Source organism: Ovis aries, chromosome 20 (genome assembly GCF_016772045.2).
Source record: "Ovis aries strain OAR_USU_Benz2616 breed Rambouillet chromosome 20, ARS-UI_Ramb_v3.0, whole genome shotgun sequence".
NCBI lineage: Eukaryota > Metazoa > Chordata > Mammalia > Artiodactyla > Bovidae > Ovis > Ovis aries.
Genome location: NC_056073.1, coordinates 49,406,928 through 49,412,226, shown reverse-complemented (window position 1 = coordinate 49,412,226; position 5,299 = coordinate 49,406,928). Strand labels below are relative to the sequence as shown.

The 5,299-nt window shown below is 53.3% G+C and overlaps 1 long non-coding RNA gene across 1 annotated transcript; it reads left to right on the top strand.

Moving 5' to 3' along the window:
* Positions 1-1,173: 1,173 nt before the first annotated feature.
* LOC132658323 (uncharacterized) lies at positions 1,174-4,828 on the top strand. The gene is made up of 2 exons (XR_009597781.1): positions 1,174-1,269; positions 2,322-4,828. It is a non-coding gene; the product is annotated as an uncharacterized LOC132658323 (long non-coding RNA).
* The last annotated feature ends 471 nt before the right edge of the window (positions 4,829-5,299 follow it).

The following is a 5,299-nucleotide window of genomic DNA, read 5'->3' as shown; positions in this document are numbered from 1 at the left end:
CCATCCAGGCTCCTCTGTGCATGGGATTCTCCAGGCAAGAACACTGGAGTGGGCTGCCGTGCCCTCCTCCAGGGCATCTTACCCACCTGGGCACTGAACATGTGCCTCCTGCATTGGCAGACGGATTCTTTACCACTGGGCCACCTGGGAAGACCTGCAGAGAAATGCGTGTGCTGGGATTTTACACACGCCTGTGGGCGTGCACACGCACACACGCACACACCGCCCCCCCCACGTCTACACTGCCTGTCTCCACTTGAGAACAGATCGGTTGTCTCTTCCGAGTGAAGACGAGGCTTTCAGGGTTCCCGAGCCGCTTCTGTTTCCTCCCAGCTTCCTCTTCACCTTGTTGCGCTTCTGCTGCTGGTTGCATGGAGTTTCCCCCAAGGTATGTTCCTGCCGTGGTCCCTGTGACTGCGGGCCGTCTGAGCCAGGGTCTTCGCAGGCGTGATCAGGTTAGAATGAGGCCATACTGGTGGCGGGGATTGCTGTCCTTACAGACGGACACTCTGACACACAGACACACAGAGGCTGAGACTCGGGTGGGACGGTTAAAGCCTCGGGCACCCCGGGCTGCTGACGACCCCTGGAAGCCGGGAGAGGGCCTGGGACAGTTCCCCCTGCGAGGCCCCGGAAGGAGCCCACCCTGCCATCACCTCGGCTGTGGGCTTCAGCTTCCAGATCTGGGAGAGGTCCCTCTCTGCTGCCCCCAGTTTGGGGTGCTTTGTTACAGCAGCCCCGGCCGACCTGTGCAGCCATGCGCCGGCGTTACATCAGCCACAGCCTGCTTGGTGACAGCGGGCCCAGTTGTTGCTCGACCTGCGCTTTATCTGTAAACAGACTCACTTTCCACTACCTGTGCCTTTGGGCGCACATGCTCCCTTTCTCAGCGGTTATTTCGACTCATCTTCGGACTCTTGATGTGGTCTGGTCCTCCCCGTCTCCTCCCCTGCCCGCCCCCTCTCTTCCCCTCCCGCCCAGTCCGTCAGCTTCCCAGCTTCCTTCCCACCCTCCTCTCCGCCGCCCCTCCCCTGCCCTGCCCTCCCCCTCCCCTGCCCGCCCCCTCCCTTCCCCCTCCCCCTGCCCTCCCCCTGCCCGCCCCCTCTCTTCCCGCTCCCGCCCCAGTCCATCAGCTTCCCAGCTTCCTTCCCGCCCTCCTCTCCCCCGCCCCCCACTGTGCTGGATGCTTGCCTAGCTGCTCACTCGTTTCTTTTCATCTGACACCTGCTTAAGGAGCTCCTTCCAAACACTCTGCTCTGAATGAAAGAGGTAACTTGACATGACTCCTTCCGTCCCTGAGACCGGGTTGTTTTTCTCTGCAAGCAGCTTAAAGTCTGTTTTCCTGGTGCCTTAGAGTATGGCCCCGGCGGAGGGAAGGCCTTGACCTGATCGGGTTTACCTGTCGCGCAATCTGGACTTTGTTTCATGAACCAAGACCTGCTCCGCCTCGCGGCAGGCAGGAAACGCTCCAGGATTCAGGGCCTTCCCCTCGGGCAGTCTGACAGCAGCCCTCGCCTAACCCTCCTTCCGTTACCCTTTCTCACAACTGTTGCCACAGTCAGGGAGAGAGACAGCCCCCATCTCAGCAAGGGGGCCCTCCCTTATGGCTTCTGGGCCTTAAAGACTGGCTGTGCCCTGGACTCTGTCCTGGAATCTTTCCCTGCCCTTGGTTTCCGGTTTTTAAATGTACTTTTTCGGGTTGTATTCTTTCCTCCTTGGTGGCTGTTGGAAAATCCTATTTTTTTGCCGGTTTAAATTTTTTTTATTTTTATTGAAAATTGGGAAGGAAAATTCTGTAAAGCCATCTCATTTTAATAGCGAACTTATGTTAAACTGATGTTTGATATAATAGCAGCTAATAAAGTTGTTAGGTAAAAGACCAGGACACCAAAAGAGTGGCTAACAGGCTTTGTAATGGCGAAGCGCTCCCTGGCCAGGTACCGGACCCGAACGAGGCAGGTTGAGGAAGTCCGCGCCCGGACCGTGTTGGGGGTGGTGTTTATACGTTCGTTGCGAGGGATGGTCAGGCTAGATGGACGGGGGTTCGGATAGGTCGCCAGGCCGAGCCGTCGCGGGCTGACAGGTCCTTCTGCGCGGCTGGGGTGGGGCGGCTTTCGCTGGCGAAGTGTGCTGTCATTGGTCCCCAGGATCTGGGAGGCTCCTTCCACTAGAGACCTCCCCCGCCAGCGGGGGAGAGAAAGGGGCGGCCCCTCATGGCCCCTGGGGTCGGCCTTACAGCAATAATAATAGTGATGATGTTGATGGGTTACGTGGATGAAGACACTGCTACTCAGACTTCCATCCCATCGTCCTTCTTTTAGGGACATGGCAAAGAGGAAAAGGACGCCAAGGAGGATTTTTCTTGAGAGGCAGCGTAGTAGGACTCTCTGGAGGAACAGAACCAGTAGGATCCATGCATCCATCCGTCAGTGTCTATGTTGTTGCTGTTCTTCAGTTGCTAAGTCATGTCCAACTCCTTGCGACCCCATGGACTGCAGCACGCTAGGCCTCCCTGTCCATCATCAGCTCCTGGAGCTTACTCAAACTCATGTCCATTGAGTGGGTGATGCCATCCAACCATCTCATCCTCTGTTGTCCCCTTCTCCTCCTGCCCCCAATCTTTCCCAGCACCAGGGTCTTTTCCAATGAGCTGGCTCTTCGCATCAGGTGGCCAAAGTATTAGAGTTTCAGCTTCAACGTCTGGATCTATGTCTATATCTTCATACAATCTACACCTGTATCTATTTTCTCTATACCTCTTTCTCTCTCTACCTCCCTCCCTCCTTCCCTCTTTCTTTTCTTTCTTCCTTCCTTTCTTTCTCTTTCCTCCCTTCTTTTGTTCTATCATCTGTAGAGTGATTTATTATGAAGAAAATAGCTCATCTGGTGATGGAGACGGAGAAGTGCTGTAAACTCAAAGGCCTGAGGACGGGAGATGTAAGCGCTGCAAGTCCCATGCCAAGTCCCAGGACAGGAGACGATGCCGGTCCCAGCTCAACAGTCAGGCAGAGAGAGAGAGAACACCCCTTCCTCCTCTTCCCACCCCGTTTTTTGTCTTCAGGCCTCCAAAGGTTTGCATGAGGCCCACCCACGCTGGGAGGACTACCTTCTCCACTCAGTTTATGGATTCAGATGCCAGCCTCTTCTGGAGACACCTTCACAGAAACACTGAGCACAACATTTAACCAGATACCGGGGCGACTTGTGACCCAGTCAAGTTGACAGATCAGATGAACCATCGTAGCCAGTATTCAGCATAATAGCCAAGAATTTAGACCCTGGACTCAAACAGACACAGGTTTGACTTTTTCTGCTATTTACATGCTGTGTGGTCTCCTCTTAGCTCCCCTGACCTCTCTGTGCCATAGTTTCCTCATCTGTAAGATGGAAATGAAAGGAGACCTAGCTGTGAGGCTGACAGGTGATTGTGAGCGAAAGCTACTTAAGACTGGAGTTTCAGAATGCTTAACCTGGATGGTAACTCAGAGTCAGTCTGCTCCTTTCTTATGTAAATATTGCACGGATCAACAAGACTGGAACTCAGAAAGTCTCAGCTTGCCTGCCTCCAGGGAGAGGGCAGGGGAGCGGCGTTCGCCCCTGGTGGCCAGAGCGAGCGGAGTTAGGAGATTATAGGTCTTGCCACGTGCAGCAGCCTTTGTGAGACAGAGCTGGGCCAGCCCGCTTGCTCGGCCTCCTTGAGTGCCCCTGGTCATCAGGGCCTGCCACGCTGCCTGGGCCATGTCTATAGCAGGCTCTGAGGCCACTGGGTTATTCTACTTGTGTAAACTGTTTTGTTTATGCTGATGAAGCTGTCTTCAGTTCAGTTCAGTTCAGTCGCTCAGTCGTGTCCGACTCTTTGCAACCCCATGAATCGCAGCACACCAGGCCTCCCTGTCCATCACCAACTTCCAGAGTTCACTCAGACTCACGTCCACCGAGTCAGTGATGCCATCCAGCCATCTCATCCTCTGTCATCCCCTTCTCCTCCTGCCCCCAATCCCCCCCAGCATCAGAGTCTTTTCCAATGAGTCAACTCTTTGCATGAGGTGGCCAAAGTACTGGAGTTTCAGCCTCAGCATCATTTCTTCCAAAGAAATCCCAGGGCTGATCCCTTATGATTATACAGTGGAAGTCAGAAATAGATTTAAGGGCCTAGATCTGATAGATAGAGTGCCTGATGAACTATGGAATGAGGTTCGTGACACTGTATAGGAGACAGGGATCAAGACCATCCCCACGGAAAAGAAATGCAGAAAAGCAAAATGGCTGTCTGGGGAGACCTTACGAATAGCTGTGAAAAGAAGAGAAGCGAAAAGCAAAGGAGAAAAGGAAAGATATAAGCATCTGAATGCAGAGTTCCAAAGAAGAGCAAGGAGACAGAAGAAAGCCTTCTTCAGCGATCAGCGAAGTTGTCTTCATGTGTCCCCATTTCGCTATGAGTTCTACCTTTTGCTCATACTAAATATGACCTTTGATCTACAGTACAGCACTGGGAACTCTGTTCAATATTTCGGGGCAGCCTGTCTGGGAGGGAGTTTGGGGGAAAGTGGATACAAGTATATGTATGGCTGAGTCCCTTCACTGTTTACCTGAAACCGTCACAACGTTGTTAATCGCCTGTGCGTGCAATGCTTGCGTGCTCAGTCATGCCCGACTCTGGTATATCCCAATACAAAATAAAGTTTTTAAAAAACCGGGATCATCTAGGCCAGCACTGTCCAATAAAAATAACCAGCCATAACTGTACTTTTAAATCTTCTAGCAGCAATATTTTTAAAAACATAAAAGAAACAGATTAACTTAAATAAATAAATAAATATGACCTTCACTGGGAGGAATTTTTTAAAAAAGCGATTGGGTGAGTGCTGGGAGCTCAGCCATCATCCCTCAGGGCGTAGATACTCGCTGTGATTTATTCACCACAGCAAACCTCTGAGCCCATAGCCCCCACCTGACATCCTTCCATGGTACCCTTACGTGGCCTGATGACACAGCAGAAAGCGGGTTCTCCTCCTCTTTGGGCCGTCCGTGGGGAAAACGAGGCACAAACTTGGCCAACGTCCACCCAGCGACTGCGTGTTGCAACAGCCGGCAGCAGGCGGCCCTCCCGGGACGGGAAGGGCCTCGGGCCGTCACGTTCCCCTGTGGGCTGCACGGCCTGTCTGTGGCGTTCCGTGCTCAGGCGTGCGCTCAGTCGTGTCTGACTCTCTGTGACCCTGTGGACTGTAGCCCTCCAGGCTCCTCTGCCCATGGGATTCCCCAGGCAAGGATCCTGGAGTAGGTTGCTATTTCCTCCTCC